The sequence below is a fragment of the Martes martes genome, assembly GCF_963455335.1.
Source record: "Martes martes genome assembly, chromosome: 13".
Taxonomy (NCBI): Eukaryota; Metazoa; Chordata; class Mammalia; order Carnivora; family Mustelidae; genus Martes; species Martes martes.
Window position 1 is genome coordinate 44,381,036 of NC_137901.1, and position 18,691 is coordinate 44,399,726.

General features: G+C 43.1%; 1 long non-coding RNA gene across 1 annotated transcript; it reads left to right on the plus strand.

Annotated features, from left to right (window-relative positions):
• The first annotated feature begins 6,117 nt into the window (after positions 1-6,117).
• On the plus strand, positions 6,118-18,463 carry LOC308354359. Its single transcript, XR_013967858.1, has 4 exons — positions 6,118-6,241; positions 16,395-16,511; positions 16,825-16,926; positions 17,087-18,463. It is a non-coding gene; the product is annotated as an uncharacterized lncRNA (long non-coding RNA).
• The last annotated feature ends 228 nt before the right edge of the window (positions 18,464-18,691 follow it).

Genomic DNA, 18,691 nt, shown 5'->3' on the forward strand with positions numbered 1-18,691 from the left:
TCCCACACACCGATCTCCAGTCTTGCCCCACATTAATAATTTTACTGCACACCGATGCTAGAGTTAAAAGGATTTATTTAAAAAACATTTTCTTTAATCAGAATCCAGCTGATCAAGATTTTGATCAAACTTTTTGCACAAACCATTTCTTTAGAGAATAATTCAAAGGACAGCAAAAACTGGTGGATATTGGGGTTTTAAAAAAAAAATAAACTTCTAGAGAATGTCCCAGGATCAATGCACATTTAGCCCGATTTTCTCCAACTTCTCCATGTAAAATATTATACAATGAGAATTTATACTCTGACTGATAACCCTGAGGCACTGTAAAATTCTTAATCATCAAAAATGCAATTATGCTCGCCATACTGTAATTATTAAGGAAAGAAAGTGCACTCATATATTTTACAAAGATTTTCTAAAGAGAGGAAATGGTAGGTTATGTGTGTTGGAGGGGAGAGTTTCTAATTAACTTTCAATTAATCAGAAATTCAAGTAACCAGAAAACCCCATTTCTTAAACATTCCATGAGCACTTGCCATGTGCCAAACATTGAATTACTTTACTTAAGAAAAGTGCAAGAAAAGCCATTTCCTCATTGATAGATGGAACATCTTTCTGGAAATACAATTTAACAAAGGACCCCACTCTGGATTTGCACATCAAGAGAGGTTGTATGTAAATATACAAAGCTCCGACCTTTTGAGACATTTAGGACATCTCAATATAAAGGAGAGGGCAAAAATCACTTTCAAATGTGATCTCGTAAGACTATGAGCTGTTTCCCTGCCATAGGAATGTTGACATTGACACAGAGTTTCGGTAGAGACAGACCTTTTATGGTGCAAGTAGCCAAAAACTCAACTCAGATTGATTTAATAAAGGAAATTGGATGAGTTGTAGCTGAATGAGCCAAAGGAAGCTGTGGTAAAGTTGGATCCAGAGGCTGGAAAGATATTGCCAAGAGCCCAGTTCTCTCCCTGAGGCTGACTTCCTCCTAAAGTTACCAAATTCCAGACCTCACATCTTCACATCCTCCTGCTCATCACCAGGAGGAAGAAAGGTCTTTTTCTGTAGTATTTGGGAAGGACTGTCACATTTTTCTTTCCCAGACACCCCAGCAAATGTCTCCTCAGGTTTCTTTGGTCCAGATTGGTTTTAGAGGTCCCTCACAGAACCAATTACAGCAGCCAAAGGAGGTGGGGTAGTCTGATGTCATAGTCCAATCAGGGGGAGGTTTAATCCTACCCAATCCCACATGGCTGAGAATGAAAGAAAGTAGTTTCCCAGAGGAAATCCAAGGCACTCTTAAGAAGGAGAAAGGGAGACTGGTGGCTAAAACATAAATAAATGAATGTCTAACTACACCTCCAAGTACAAAGCAAACTGGGGATTTTGCTTCTACTTTCTAGTCTTGGCACCAGGTCAATAGTAATTTTCCTATCAGTAGTCTTTTAACATGTTTATTTCAAGGAAATTTCATGGAAGGGTAGAAATAGCAACTTAAAACTGCCCCCAGTCCTCTAGGATTCGGGTAGTCTGGGTCAAACCATCAGACATCCTAAGGTGTCTGGGAGACTCTGTCAGTTAAGTGGCAGACCCTTGATTTTGGTTCAGGTCATGATCTCACGGTCCTGTGATCGATCCCCATGGTGGGCTCCGCACTCAGTACAGAGACTATTTGAGGATTCCCTCCTTACCTCTCCTTCTGCGCCTCCCCTCACTCTAGCACTCAATGTGTGTGTGTGTGTGTGTGTGTGTGTGTGTGTCTCAAGTAAATTTAAAAAAAAAAAAAATCAGACATCCTAAAAGTAAGTCTCCATTGGCCCTTTGCAAAAAGAGGAACCAGGATTCAGTTGCTGGAACATAAAGACCAAAACTTTCTCATCCTAGTGGGAGCTGACATTGGGTGTGTGCTTACTGTGAGCCGGGCACTGTTCTAAGCCCATCACATGCACTGAATCCTTGAATCCTCACAACTACAGGAAGGTGAGCCTGGGATTACCTATCAGGAGGCTGAGGCAGAGAGAAACTAGGTAACTTACCCAAGATGGCATGCCAGGAGATGGAAAGGCCATGATTTGAAGTCAGGCCATACAGCTAGAGGCAGAAAAAGTCATGCATGACTCGAGGGGCTAAGGCTTTATACCAGAATATGGCTTTCCTGCTGGTGACAAGGGACACTTGCAGGTTTGATGAAATCTGCTCCAATCCAGCTTCAGGGGAATGCATTCCAAGTTCCCCGAGTGAGAGCCTGGTAAAATCCAGAAAGCCCAGGCTCGGCCTTGTGAGAGCCCTGGGAGCACCTCCTGAGATAGGACTGATGGATGGACGAAGCAACAGTGGGAGTGGCACAACACTGTGGCCAGCAGCGACGTCCCTTCCCTGAGTGAGGAACTGGGGTAGAGTGCCAGGTGCCAAGAAGTCCGAATGGCCTCCAAGGAGAAGGGTCTGCACAGCTGGAAGCTGCCAGGAGTAGGGCAGCCAATTTGGGGACTTTGGGTCCCAAGAGTCTACTGGGTAGAGGACCTGGAGCCAGAGGCGATGACTGCCACCTTATTATCGCTGACTGAGCTCTGGCATTTGTCCCTGGAGCCAGTGTGACCTGGGAAAGTAAAGGTTACGTGTTAGAGGACATGATTAAAGGAGAAGCGTTACATTAGCAGATGCCGAGAGCCCTGGTAATTATGGTGATTTCATTTCTTGACTATTCTTTTCTGCTTTTGCCCAACGTTGAAAGGCAGGGATAGGATTCTCGAATACCAATTGTTACAAAACACAGCATCCCATTAGACTAACTCTCCGGACCCACTGCAAATGCAGCAGATACAAAAACGAGGGAGGCTTCAGTCCAAATCGAGTGCAGGTTTTGACATGTAGGGTGTAGCTGCCAATGAAAATCTTGTCGCTGAAAGGAAGAGCTAACGCGGCAGGGGGCAGACGGCTCGGAAACCACAGGGGGGCAGAGGGATCTGAAGCAGCAGCCCATGCAGCTAAAGACCAAATGTTAAAACAAAGAGTGTCAGAGGCGCAGAAAAACTCCTGCTGCTGGCTTCCCCTGCACACTGTCTTCCGCAATCTTAAATGGTTAAAAGAAAGGTCGAGCAAAGGGCCCAGGTACTTCTGCCTCGTTGGCACAGCTCACTTCCACCCAGCCTAAGTGATCGGTGGCTGCAGTGCGCCACCTAATGGTGACACCAGTTGTTTCTCATTTAAGCATGTGATTGCACTTTTCAAAAATCCGAACTTTGTCGTCTCACTCTAAACTAAATGAAATGATCAGAGCATTGCTCTGTTATAGCTACAAAAAGTAGCCTGGCTTTAAGTTTAACTTTTTATGGCTCTAATGGAGATGTTGAGTACGCTTTAAGTAATAAGATTCGGATTAAGTATCCATTAGATGTGATGACAGCTCAGAAACATGTACGCACATTGTTATGCGTGATGAACACAAAAATCGAAAAGGGCTGGGCTCACCTTACTGCATTTCTCCACATTCAAGGGTTTTAGGCTACATTTCCCCCCACATCTTTATTTTCTCCACCAATCCTGTATTTTAACTAAGCAGCAGTCGTACACAACGTTTTTAAAACTGAACTTGTTAAAGCTAAGAGTCCCTCCCCAAGAAACACAATTTCTGCATCATGATTTTCTCCGGCTAGTTATTTCTTCTTTACATTTTATGCACACGTCTCACCAGGATCCATTTCTTTGAGGACTGTGTCATTGACCACGCTGTCCCCACTCAGCTCCTCTATCATGGGGCTACATATAGGGATTTACATCACATTTATCACCAGGGTAAAATTACCAGGAAAGAAAAGGGCTAAGAACCCAATACTAAATACGGGAGAGAAATATGAGGTGGGTCTGCCTGAAGCTTGAATCAGGTAAGCGCAGTACTAATGGGATGGAAAAAGCGGGACCGCCAGTGGTCTGTGGGTCTGCAGCTCCCCCGCTTGGCAGGTGTTGCAAGTAAATGATTTCTGAATCAGCCACCTGAGTTGCTTTGTTTTTTTCCACACGTTCATTAGCGGTGTGTGTGTTTGTGTGTGTGTGTGTGTGTAAAAATTTAAGAAATGGAGTATGAATCAAGAGGTGGTGACCCTGTTTTTTGACAAAGGGGACACCATACAAAACCACAAAAGGAGACGATTGTTTTTCCCTCTGTTTTAGGATTTTCTGTCCAATTGCTTTAACAGCACCTGTAAGGACATGCAGTTTGGTTCCTCTGAGTACGGCGATGAGGTGGCCATAAGACACTAAAAGCAACCAAGTGAGTGGTAGGCTGGGTTTTTATCTTTGCAATTTCACCCACCTCTTGCCACACGGGGGACATGCGAAATGCTCAAACCACTGCCAGTCATTTTGTAGATTCTGGGTGTCTTGTAAGCTAAGCAAATCATCCAACATGTGCAAGATTTACGATGACATCACCCAACAGTCTCGTTAATAAATGTGTATGCAATATCCCTAGAGGCGAGAGAAATGATATTTAAGAGAAACAATGCCTTGGTTAAAAAAAGAAAAATGATGAATCCAATAAATATGGGAACTAAGGCCAGTAGGGGGCGGGGCAGAGTGTGGGGAGAGGGGAAGGGAATGCTGTGGGACGTTTGGCCAGGTGCACAAACTGAACTTGTTCTCCAACTTCCAGAAACAGTGCTAGGCTGCAGGGGTCTGTGCTGAACCCTAGAGGCTTTGACGAGGAGGCTCAGCGAATGGCCAGCTGCCACCACTGGGTCCTTCTCCAAGTGACAGTTTCTTTTCCTGCCCTTCCAGAGGTGAAAAGTAGGCTGTCGGAGCCAATGTTCTTCCATGAGTTCAAGAAGACTTTGTCCATGGCACTGGACTTCGTGGTAATTAGGCTGCAGTCTAGACTTACTTGGGACTTTTTCCTGACGAAGAAATTTTTGAGAATTTAAAACACTGTCAATTGCTTCAAAGGTTGCTCTTAAGGTCTCTCTTGGAAATAGTTGCCTTTTCAACCCTTTAATTGCTTTTCCTTCAATTTCAGGACTTTTCAGTACTTGGTAAACTCATTATTATTTTATCATTGTAGTCAGTAAAAGGCTTCTTTTAACAGAAGCGAGCTAATGGCAACTCAAGGGGGATCGTCTAGTGGAAACTCTGAGCCCCCGACAAGGAGGTTAGCAGTCTGGGGGATCTGTGGTGCCTCTCCCAAAGTCTCCTACACATTTCCAACAGGGACACTCATACCTTCTTCCTGATATAAAAGATCATGTTGCCCTTTGATTGCAGATCCTAGGTCTTTGAATTTTTTAATATATAAATTTTAAAATCTGTAGTCCCCAGTACACAGAGAGGTACTGTCATTCATTCACTTCCCAACCCTTCTCCTGTTGAACCCACACTCACCCACTCTCCTCTTCCCCAGGGGAAGACGCTCACTGAGCTTAAACAGGGGGTTCTCAACCTTGCTGCACACTAAGGTCCCCTGAGAGCTTCCAAGCTGTTGATGCTTGCTCTTATCTCAAGAAATTCTGATCCTAATTGTCAAGGGAGGGGTCCAAACATCAATGCTTTTCTTAATCTTCCCAGATATATCTATTCTGTAGCCAAGGTTGAGACATCTAATTTTAAATGATTGGGTCTAATTCACATACGTACTTGATGTCTTTGGAGCCTAACCTGAGGGTTCAATAAGGTGTTATTAATGGTGCAATTCAAGAGGGACCTGTTCCTTGATTGAACAGGTCCCTCGAGTGAATCTCTGAGTGGCCCCAAGCCTCGGCCAAGTCTTACACGTGGCTGGCAGAAAGAGGGAACATCCCTTCAAACTTTAGAGCCTTCATTATGCTCTCCTGCTTCCATAATCATTTTGTAACATTTTGCTCTATTTTCCATAAGGACAAAACTTTGAAAGTGCTTTTGAACTGTTTGCTATACCCATGCTCCTCTCTCCTCCTGAGAGCCGGTGTCACAATCACTCCCAAAGGATTTTTAAGATGACAACTGCAGCTTCTACTGACATCATAAAAAAAAAACCTTACTGTGTTAATAATACGAAGTCAAGTCCCTTGAGACGCCTAATAATAGGAAATTGGCCCCACAACTAAGAAGATCAGCTTTCCTGTGCTGCTCAAATTTGTTTTTGAAGGAAGGAATGCCTTGAGAAGCAGGAGCCAATGCAAGAGAGTCTCCGGGCTTTTGCGTGCCTTCTGGAGACAAACAAGCCAGACGAGGCTTCAGATCCCGGGGCTGAACTTTGATGTCAAAGGTGAGTTTCCTTTCCTCTGCTGTAGAATGGGGAAAATAAAATCGACCTACTGCCCTTACAGGGTGCTTGTGGGAACCAAACTCAGGAATGGTGTCAGAGGGTGTTATAATCAGAGAGTTCCAGAAAGATTTCTATCTCGGAGACTTGCTGATCGATACTTATTGCACACCCTACTGTGTAGCAGATTCTGTTTAAATCCCAACATTGGCTACAAAATAATTTATGATACCAAAAATATGGGAGCAGTCAAGAGGGCGAACAGTATAGGGATAATTAAGTAAGTTTATAAAATTTATTTAATTTATAATTTATCATTGTTCTATTATTCTATAATCATTTTATTGTAATTTGTAATTGTTCTATAACTCAATTATAGAATATTATACAGTAATGAGAAATAGTGTTTTCAAGAATGTTAAAGACATGTAGAAATGGTTATGAAAGAATGTAAATAAAAAATCAACATGCTAAATGAAAATACATAAGCAATCTCAATTTTAGCATACATAGCAATTTTAGCATACGTAGGAATTTTATTGTCAAGAGTAGGGTCCAAACATCAGTATTTTTCTTAATCTCCCCAGGTACATCTATTGTGTAGCCAAGGTTGAGATACCTAATTTTAAATGATTGGGTCTAATTCTCATACTCAACATCTTTCAAGCCGGTCTTTCAAGTGTGTATACACACTAAAAATGTTTTTTAAATTACTTTACTCTGGGTGGTAGGATTATCTTTTTATTCTCTTTCTTATATTTTCTGCATTTTCCAATTTTTCTATGCTAAGTGTCCATTGCCATTATAGTCCCCAAATGAACAATAACTTATTTTTTCTAAAATAAAATAAAATCATAATGAGTGTTTAACAATGAACGTAAATTATCGTTCTTATTAAACATTAGGATGAAGCTTCACTAATGCTCTCATTTGGTATTTTCCCACATTACAGGGCTTCCAAATTATATTCGCTCAGAAAAAGTTTAAAGAGATTCTCTTGTATTTAAATGACATCTTTATAAAATTAGCCATTTCTTTGTGTGTATTTAAGCTCTTAGAACCACCTTTCAAGTTGAAGTACAGTAATTCCAGCTGAGGTCCTCTGGTTGCTATGACAATTTATTTCTTATCTCTGCTACCCTGTGATCCCATCACTTTAGCATTTGCAGCATCTTACTTGAATTGTTTGTGTAGTGATGCAGAGAAGCTTTGAACATTCTTGCCTTTATATAATATTCTTTAGTAAAGAACTAGTCCTTTGGTATGTGCCATTTGAAGAAAGTTCAGAGGAGAGAAAATAAATAATTCATAAGAAATAACAAGAGAACCATCACGCCTAGGTAGTTTTGAGCATAGACACATATGCCACAGCTGACTTGTAAATAAGGTTGGAGTAGTGTAGTTGGTATGTATTGCAGTTAAGAAGCAAACCTATGTCTATCTTTTGAAATATACAGAAAAACAATGCTGCCATCCCACCATTCATGTATTCATTCTTTCGTGAAATATTTAAAGGGCACCTCTTCTGCACCAGTCCTGTGCTATGTGTATAATGGGGGATAAAAGGACAGTGGTCCCTGCCTTGGAGTAGCTGACATTTGGGGCAGGTGGGAGTGCAGGGTGTTGTCACTGGGAAGTGGCTGCCCAATGACAGACAACACTTTCCAGCCACCCCTTGGATCCAAGGGTGGTCACCTGGGATACTCATCATTAAATGAGAAGGAATGGAATATGTGTCATTTTTCAGATGATGTTTTTAAGAAACTGCTGAGCCTTCTCCATGACTTCATCTTCTGCATGTCAGAAGCTAAAGAATCTAGGCCCCAGATGATGGCAGAGCCCCACAACATGGAAGGACAATGGGTCTTGTGCTGTGCTGGTTTTTAAATAGGTGCACAAATTCTTCGATACTCTTCCCTTGAAAGTTGATGCTTAACGTCCACCGCTTGGGTGTGAGTTGGACTTGGTGACTCACTTCTGTCTAACACATAGAATGTAGAAATAATGACAGAGTGGGATTTCTGAGTATAAGTCATAAAAGACAGATTCCATCTTGCTCCTTCTTGGATGTCTTGCTCTGGGGAAAACCAGCTGCTCTGCCACAAGGACACTCAATGGACAGGTGGAGAGGTGCTGTGAGTGAGTCATCTTGGAAGTGGACCTGCCAGCCCCAAGCAAGCCTTCAGGGGACCCCAGCCAACAGCTTGACGGCAACTTCGTGTAAGAAACCCTGATGTCGGAACCACCCAGCTGAAACCCTTTCAAATCCATGACTCACATAAATTATGACATATTAATTATTTTTTAAGCAGGTAAGTTTTGGGCTAATTTGTTAGAAAGCAATATATAACTAATAGATAAAATACATGGGTAAAACTAACAAGGTCCTTGAATCAACATGTGGAAAACAGCCTCCAACCATAGAGTAATACCATGTTTGACTATCACGTTAAACTATCAAAAGTTTTGGGTTTTCTTTCTTAGAACAGCTAGCATAACCTTGCTAATTTAAGGAGGTTACATAGGTTCATAGTCAATTTCCCATGTGCCACAATGTTTAGCCCTTTGAGGTCCTCAGTATTTGTTGAAGGAATAAATGATTATATGAAAAAACCTTACAACCCTTAAAAGAGGTACAAACTAAGCAGAGGAGAGTTTATCTTCATTTGTGAGAAGAGAACATTTTTCATGGAACTGGTGACGTTTGAACAGTGCCTTGAAATCAAAGAATTTTGAGAGACAGACTTGGGAAAAAAGTATTCCAGCCAGGAATAACAGCAGAAGAACAGATACAGATGTCAGACAAAGTGAAAATAATTTGAGGGCTAATAGATTATCCAATTTGATGGAGACGTTGAGTGATAAGGAAGATTGGGAGTCAAAATTACAAGGAAAACCTGGAATCAGACCCAGAAGATTAAGATAAAAAGAATTGGTTTTAATTTCAGGGCCATTGATAAAACTGGAATGAGTAGAACGATACCTGGCCTTGGTGTACAAGATCCTTAGGGTAGGAAGACAAAAATACTGAGAATCGTAGGAGACCACTGATGGAAGCTGTGACCAGTCTCAGGGACCTTTCCACCCAGAATGGAATGACGGGATGACTGTGAGAAGCCCAGGAACAGCGTAGCCCCCACCAGTGGCTTCCCAATGCTGACGATGGCTCTGTCTTGGCCAGTCCATACTATTTGTCTTTGTGAGTAAATCCTATAAGCACCAAAGAGATTTTCTTCTATGTAAAGTTAAACAATGAGGTGTCAAAAACGTTTACTTTGGTCTCATTAGCATCACGTTTTAAGCCACTGCACTAACTAGTCTTTAAGAAAAATCACACCTGCCTGTTGTGTTGGTCTAACGAAAGCGAAGCCAATATTCATTCGTCAGGGCTGCTCATTGCTGAGCCTCCAAGCATCAGTTATTCTTTAGAAAAAGAGCAATGGGCTCCACAGAGGGCAAACTTGGTAGGTAGAATACACCATACTGTGCCAAGAAATTCAAGTTTACGTTTGGCCCAGCTCTCAGAGGCGATCTGTTCTCAAATAAGCAATCCGTTGAGCCCTGTAGGATGACGGGAGAGCAGCAGACAAGACAGAGGGAAAAAATCATCTCAGGGTTCAAGAAATTCTCACACATCTTCAAGCAAAGCCCCTCCTGTAAATATGGCCACGTCCATCTCTGGCTTTCCTTCCCCGGTCCTGCTCTCACAGCTGTTGCATTCACTTACTCTTTGATGGATATTTGTGACCATTTCCTGTGCTGAAACTCTTCCTGAAGCTTCGGTCTTCCTAGAAGATGAACTCACTTCGCCCAGCGAAGCTCCCTCTCCTCCCTGTTTCTGTCAGAGAGAGTGACTCACGGTGCCACTTTCATCTCTCTTCGGGGGCCGGCGCCACGGAGCCCACACTTGGGGATCCTCTGTAGCACAAAGGAGGAGATGAGAAAGTTGCTGGTGTATTTCAGCTGGCTTCGTTAAAAACAACTCTAGGCACTACAAAGTGTGTGTTATTAATATGCATATGTGATATCTTTGAGGCAGAGCTGCCTTTAAGGTGTATTTTCAGCAGGACAACATTTTCCCACGTGAGGTGGGAACAACAGTGAATCATATGTGTGGGAGGGAAAAGCCTGTGGGCTATGTACAATACTTACTCCCTTTGTGTCTCGCTTCCCTCTCCCCCGCTCCCCCTCCCTCCCATTTTATTAATGGTTTCTGCAATTACTGGTAACAGTGCCTTGCCAGCAAAGAAAAATCGGGGACTCTCTGACAGATCGTTGGAAGGAGGGGCAGGAGAAAGGTCGCGTGTGAAAAGCGAGGAGGGGATTGCCATGGCAAAATGGAGTTTCTGAAGCCGGGGTACTCAAGGATATGGGGAGGTCAACAATCCAGCTGGGGGTAGCAGTCTCTGTGTTACAGCACCTGACATTTGATAAATAAAAAGAGAGAATTCAGAACAGGAGACGTCCCCTTGAGAGCTCAGCCAGCATCACCGAAGACGCTGCTTCTCAAAGGATTCCAAGTGGACGGCCCCAAGAAACATGGTAGAGAGTATTTTCATATACCCAGGATAGGTTAAAAGAAACATTTGAAGTGGGATACAGTGGTTAAGATACCCAAGAAATGGATTTGGGATTTCTTTTTCCTTTTTTTACGTATTACTCAATGTACAAAAGAAGGATTTCGTATTACGGCCAGAAATGGAAGGAGTAGCTGCTGAAAGAAATGTCACATTAAATAAGTAAACAAATAGATACATAGTCCCTAAGAGAAGTATCAAGAAATGCTGTCACAACTTGGCTTTGGTTACTGTACTTGACAATGCAAATGTCAGCCCAGCTAAGTACAACCAGGTTCTTATTCACATAGTACAGATTTCCAAAACTGCACACAAGTTGAAATAGATTAGACTGATTTTGTGCATTGGAGTGACTATGAAACATCTGAGCTCAAAAGATGATATTGAGATTCAGGAGAAGGAGAATATTTCCACTTATTTGTACTTACTAGTTTGCAAACATCATGTGTTTGGTGGTTATTATATTTTTTATGTAAAAAAAAAATTTTAGAATGGGAAACGTGGGGCTAAGAAGGTATTTGTATTTGGAAAGGCAACGCTCCAACGTATTTTTTGTATGCTACATTATACCTTATCCTTTATTAAATTTAACTGAAATTACTAATAATCGATCATCTTAATAACAGCTGGCATTTTTTTAAACTACTATGCTTAGAGTCTTTAGGATGTATGTGAATATACATACTAAAATGTTATGGACTCCATTTGGTTCTATTACAAAGTTTCACCAACTTAAGGAAAACACGTCTACCTCACTCACCTGAGGCAGGCACGCAGAAGTGAGCATCTGGAACACATACTCCGTGTCAGGCCCTGAACTAAGCCCAGAGGTGAGTGAGATAAAACCCCTTTACTGAACTACGATGAGACCTCGAATGTGTCACAATAGCCAAAATCCACAAGACAAAAAACAGCAGGTGTTGGCCAGGATGTGGAGAAAAAGGAACCCTTGTGCACAGTTGGTGGGAATGCAAACTGGTGTAGCTGCTGTGGAAAACAGTATGGAGGTTCCTCAAAAAGTTAAAAATAGAACTACTCTATAATCTAGGAGTCACACTACTGGATATTTACCCAAAGAATACAAAAACGCTCATTCAAAGAGACACAAGCACCCCTATGTTTATTGCAGCTTTCTTTACAATAGCCAAATTATGGAAGCAGTCCAAGTGTCCACTGAAAAATGAATGAAGATGTGGTAGATATACACAGGGCAATATTACCGAGCCCCATAAAAGAATGAGATCTTGCCATTTGCAATGATCGGGATGGAGCTAGAGATTCATGCTAAGTTAACTAAGTCAGTCAGAGCAAGACAAATACCGTATCATTTCATGCATATATGGAATTTAAGAAACAAAACAAATAACCAGAAGGGAAAAAAAAGAAGGAAAGAGAGAGACAAACCAAGAAGCAGGCTCTTTTTGTCTTCTTTTTTTCCTCTTTTTTTTTTTTTTTTTTTTTAAGAATCTCAAGCAAACATGCATGCTGAACGTAGAGCCCAACACAGGGCTCGATCTCATGACCCTTAGGTCATAACCTGAGCTGAAACCAACAGTGAGATGCCCAACAGACTAGCCACCCAAGCACCCCAAAGAGATTCTTAAGTATAGAGAACAAACTGATCGCTTCCAGAAGGAAGGGGAGTGGGGGGATGGGTGAAATGGGTGAAATAGGGGGTGGGGATTAAGGGGTGCACTTGTGATATATGGAAGGGTTGAGTCACTGTATTGTGCACCGAAAGCTAATGTAACACTGTCTGTTAATTCTACTGGAACTAAAATAAAAAAAATATAACCTTTATTGGTGGACTCTAGAGCTCAGTGCCATTGAAAGTGTTCAGAAAATAAAGGAGGAGAGAAAATGTCACCCACTACCTCTGGGAGACTTCGCCCAGACAAGGGTGTCACAGTCCTCAGACAGGCAAGATGCCGCTCAGCATTCTGACCTATTTTCCTGGTACCCGGAGCTGGCCTCATCCTCCAGGCCTTCTCCCTCCTTACCCCAGCACTTTGAGGTTAAATGTTTGTTAATGACCCGACAGAGTTACCCTCTTAGTCGGAGCTTCGCTGTGCCCGAGAGCACTAAGGATTCTGAGAAGACATCCACCGAAGAATGCCCTCTCGGGGTTTCACCGCCATCCCCTCCACCAAAAAGGCAGCTTCCACACATCCTGACACAAGGCCAGCTCCTTGCCCGGGGTGGCCTCTGGAGTGCATCTCCAGCTCTCGAAATGTAAGAGGCTTTCAAAGCCCGCCTGCTTTCTCTCTCACCCTTTCAATTCCTGTCTTTCCAACTCAACTGCGCATTTGGAGGGTGCCCTCTGCACACGTGTAGCAGGCGACACACGGTCCAGCGAGGGCAGCCCCACCCTCAGGGGGCCCACAGTTCAGCAAGGGACGCGAGGAGGAATGAGGAACAATGTCGGAGGCAAAACGAGGCACTGAATGTTCTCAGAGATCCACGGAGAGAGAAGGATCCATCTTTGGAGGAATCGGAGAACACCTTGTGGAAAAATGACATTGGCAATAGGCCTTGAAAGATGGCCTTTGCCTCTCACCAAAAGCCATCTGAGTCGACATGTGAAGATTCAAGAACATCTGGATCCTACAACGTGTCCCACCCCACCAGAAGGGAGAAGTGTCCCCCACGAAATTTGACAGAGAGAGAGAAAGCATTTTAATTTATCTAAAAACGTCAGATTGCTTTCCAAACCTATACCTCTCCTTTCTCTTACACAATGACAGATTCCAGACATCTTCCACCTAAATTACCTGCTCACTGTTTTTGCACTCTTTCCTTCTGCTCGCCCCTCCCAATACCCTGGCATCTAGACCGCTACTAGATCTACAAACTGCCCTTTCATGAAAATGGCAGGGAAAGTTATGCCTCCATGGAACGATTAAGGAGGGCAAGAGAGGTGCTTTGCCATTGGCTTCGTTTCCAAGGATTGGCCTTCCAGTAAAATTAACAGTCCTCCAATTTACAGAGGAGACACTAAAGTACCAATAAATGTCAACCCAACACTTGAAAAACGTCAAATTTTATTTGTACACAAAACCTTCCACTGTTAATGTACATAAACGCCTACTAAACAGGCCAAGAGGAACAATCACTAAGTAGATTGACAGACTGGTTACAGAGAAGGGACAGAGAGGGACTTACCAACGCAGCTGGTACCCAGGAACCCAAGCACAAGGCATGAATCCACAGCGGCCAAATGGCACGAGCACGAACTGCCCGTCAGGGTGAAGGTAATTGAGCTGGATATGCTAAGGGCATTTGTGGAAATAAAGCGAACCGTGCTTAATTTAAATGTGGTCTCATGTCAAGTCACACTGTATTTAAATTTATATAAGAAGAATCAGGAAAAATACCCTGAATAACTATGCATGGACAAAAGTCATTTGCAACTTATTTGCATATGTCTTGGTCACTGTAGACACAAAAAATTACATTAATTCCCAGATGAGCAAATGTGACTGAAAACAGTCATCCAGGTGTCCTAAAGACTCTGAAGAACCCAGATTTTAAAAAGTAAGTGTTTTGGATATTGGAGATATTGGGCTGTAGGGATTTCTGCTTCCCTATGGAACACGCTAGTATAGATTCCTGATTCAACTGGCCTACTGATTAGCTGAGTATACTATCTTCTCTCTTTTTTTTCTTTTTTAAGATTTTATTTATTTATTTGACAGATGGAGATCACAAGCAGGCAGAGAGGCAGGCAGAGAGAGAGAGGGGGAAGCAGGCTCTTGGCTGAGCAGAGAGCCCGATGCGGGGCTCGATCCCAGGACCCTGGGATCATGACCTGAGCCAAAGGCAGAGGCTTTAACCCACTGAGCCACCCAGGCACCCCTTATCTTCTCTCTTTGACTCAATCAATTTTCAAAAAAATTCATAGCTAATAGAACTCTTGACCTAGTCTTGCAAAGAAGGGCTAACAGAATCCACCTACACTTCACAGAAGTAGAACATATCCAAAGACGCCTGTGTTGGTTAGGGACTAGGAATGTCACCCATACCCCCAAGGAAAACGTCAATTTAGGGAGAAGAGGGGAAGCTGAAGCAGATTCCACTCAAGACAACTCAGCAAGAATTTACTGAACAGTTGCTTGTGATTGCTATAGTGCTTTGCTATCTTCAAAAAATCTTTAGCACGGGCCCATGTCTAAGACAATGATGAAAAAATGTTTTTGAGAGTTGAATGCAAACAGACTTCTGTAAGGATATGTGTTATATATTCTGAGAACTAAGACATTAGTCAAGCTCACCACGGGGGAAAAAAAAAAAAGTGATGCCTTTGCTTTCACGCCCCAGACAGGCCCTACTCAACAGATCAGCACACAGCAAAGGAAGTCCCTGTGTAGAAAGACATTTGTCAAAGACACATGATAGAATGAATAGATCATTCAATTCAGGAAAACTACTAAGAGCAGCCTCAAAATTACCAATGTTGTGTGGACCTCAAGGGCTTTTTCAAGGGATAGAGGACCTCAGATGGACCCAGATATCATAACAAAGAATTTTAGCTTGAATACATAAGATACGACTTTTTTTCAGGGTTTTTTTTCTCTTTTCATTGCACAAAGCACGTGAAAATGTTGAGTCCAGTAATAGAATACAAATTCGATAGTTAATAGAGAAGGAGCTTGAGGGGGATGATGGAATCTAAAAGAGATAAAACCCAGGACCAGGTACAAGACAGATGCTGTAGAAAGGAGAATTCAACACATGGAAAAACTTTCCAAAGTTTCTAAGTTCATAGAATGGGCTACCTTATTAGGTGATGAGCTCTCCATCACTAGAAACATGTGGGACAAGGCAACCTTTGTCAGGGATGCTATGAGTTAATTCTGACATTGGGGTCAGGAGGTGGTACTCGATGACCTCCACAGGCTAGAAGAGTGGGGGGGGGGCTCCATTACACGGCTCCCCCCTGGGCCTCAGAGAGACACTGTGCATGCTCGGGTAAGCACAGCTATGTCAAACCAAGAGGTATTAAACCATTATTCCAGAGAGCTTGTTAATTCTGAGTAGCACAGGGACCTGGAGATTAGTGAATAATAAATAAAGCATTTCTTCTTTTGTTGGTAGCGTCTGTCCCTGTTCATTAACTCCCTCTTTCTGGACAGCCAAGGGGGTTTCTGGAAGGTGTGATGCCTTTGGGTATTCTCGCCGTGAAGCAGAGTCACTGAACAGCTTGAAGCATAGTGCCTCCCCTTCCCACACGGAAACTACGGAGTCTTTTCCTCCCCCATACCCCCGTGTCCGCAACACCGTATTCGTCCTCTCTCCCACTCTGTAATATCACACACGATACATATCTACCTACCTGTTTACACCCCACTATGCATCGGCCTTCCTCTGTAAAGGACTCAGAATAAACAACGGAATGATGACTACTTATGGCCTTGTTTATTTCTAAGCTCTTCGTTTTCTTTTTTTCAAGGTCATAACATGGAATGTCATTTTTTTTTCCATTGGGCTTCCTTAAAATTTCAGAAGTGGAGGCTTTTTTTTTTCCTCTTCAGAAAGCAAATCAGTCTCTTTTTCACTGCGATTATTTTGTGTGTTGACAGCTGAAACCTGACTAAAAAGCAAGACCTGGAGAAGAACTGCCTGGCTCAGGACGAGAGCTCGCCCTTCATTCCTGAGGCGCCAAGCGACTACACCATCAGCACCAGGAGGAGGCACAGGTTACAGATGAGCTACACCCCCCGAGGGTCTCTCCTCAGCCATTATGCTCACACACTCCCCACCAGGGGGCCGTTCTGAAGGGAGCCCCCCTCCTCCTGTGGGACTCTCCTTGGTGTCTATACCACGGAATTCGGATTCTCCTAGTTCTCTGATGCCCATTCAATACCCCTCTTGTTGGCTTCAAATTCCCCTGTTTTCATCTCAGTATCACTCTCCCTTTCCCTTCCATATTCCTCCCTGCCCTCAAGCCCTAATTACTTCACTGAAAATTATTCTCAGAATTACGCGTCTTTCCCTGACCTCTCTCCTCAGCCTCAGCCCCGCTTGTAAACTGCCCGCTGGACATCCCCACCTGGGCGCCCCACTGACCTGGGAGCCGGAGTAGTCAACTAACGGGTCATGTAACCATCAAAGGTCAGTTCCTTCAGGCCTTCTCAACTGGAAAACAAAGAAGCTTAACGGGATTATCTCCAAGGGGAGGACAATAGGGCGATTTGGTCAGGTGTTGAATTTGTTGTCCTGTCCTATAATAAGCTCATGTTCTTGTTTTCTGTTCGACTCCTCCCAACCACAGTAGACCCAAACCCCAAGGATCTCGAGGCATGGCTAAAAACAGACCCACTCAACTCGAACCGCGTCCCGCCTCCAGCTCAACCCGCGTTCTTCACACCTTACCCCACCTCAGCCTTTCCCAATCTGCCTCCTAGCTTTATCTTCTCCCGGACACTCCATACTCCAGCTTGCTTGGAGGTGGTCTGCTCACGGATCCTGAATCCCCACCCCGCAGTTTCACACCTCTGTGGCTTTTCTCACGCTCTTCCTCCTCTCCAACACCTCCTTTCACTCTCAAATTCCTTTGCCTCCTGGAATCCCACCCACTCGGCAATGCCGCCTGAAAGTCAGCCTTCTCCGATCCTGAAGAATCCGAAGGGTGTCTTGGACATTTCTTGGATGCTCTTTGCCCGTGGTTCTTAACCTTGACTGGGCATTTGACTCCCCTGAAAAGCTTTTCTGAAATCCCCATCCCCAGGCTGCTCCCCAGATCAATTAAATCGGAACCTCTGGGGAAGAACCTCCGGTGTTTTTATAGCTCCCCAGGTGATTCCAATATGCAGTCAAGGTCGATAACCACTGCGTTGTACCATTTATCACTTTCTTCCTTGTAGTTGTAATTACACTGTATTTGTCTTATTCCCACTACTAAATTTGAAACTCCTTGAGGGCACAGACCATCTTACCACATCTGCTTATCCCCTGCAGTTCTTAGTGAATCAGAGATGCAATAAATATTGTCGAATTGAACTTGGAATCTTGAAATTGACCATAAACTTCAATTTCAGATCTTGCATACAATTTTAGAAAAGGAATCCTATTAGTGGAGGTCTAATCTGAATTAAAAAAAAAAAAAGCAAGGTGTTGTTTGCCACTATCAAAAAATACTCAGATATGACTTTGAAATCAGAATAGCTCTCATTAAAGACGAATGAACCGCAACTACGTGCATGGCCGAGACTGTCCTTTGCTTTTACACTTTCCTTTCTGAGGCACTCACAAATAAAATGAATATTCTGGGATTCTTTGAAAGCTGACTGTCAGATGTGACTGTGTCGATGTGCTCATTTCTAATTGAAATAAACAAAAGCAGTCGGTAACTTGCACAGTGATCTGCCTTCCCCAGCTCTGAGACAGAAGGTACCACAAGCAAAACCGCAACGTGAACTTAACACAGAGCATCTGACCTCCTTTCAGGAACCACAGAAAATGAAATGAAAAATGAGACAAGGAAGACTTGCCAGCCTTTCATATGGCTGCAGTTGCTAAGGAAACTGCTTTCTTAGCCTCAACCTGTCCAGTATAGCCCGTTTCACATATTCTTCTGGGTTTTTTTGAAAATAAGGATATCAAAGAGGGAAAAGATCATAGAGAATAAAAGTCAGGATTGTACTGGTCCAACCAGAGCCCTGTGCTGTTTCTCCTTGCTATGCTCTTTCCCAGTCACCTGGAATATTTGCCACCTGGCCAAACCCTCCTGGAACTAAAAATCATAAAATTAGCCGAGAAGGTAAACAAAACAATAGGAAGCCCTATTTGACATGCAGCAGTACCCGGAAAAACTGCTTCCTCACCCCACCTGGGCTTTCTTTCCTGCTGGGAAAGTAGGAGGCAACTCTTCACACAG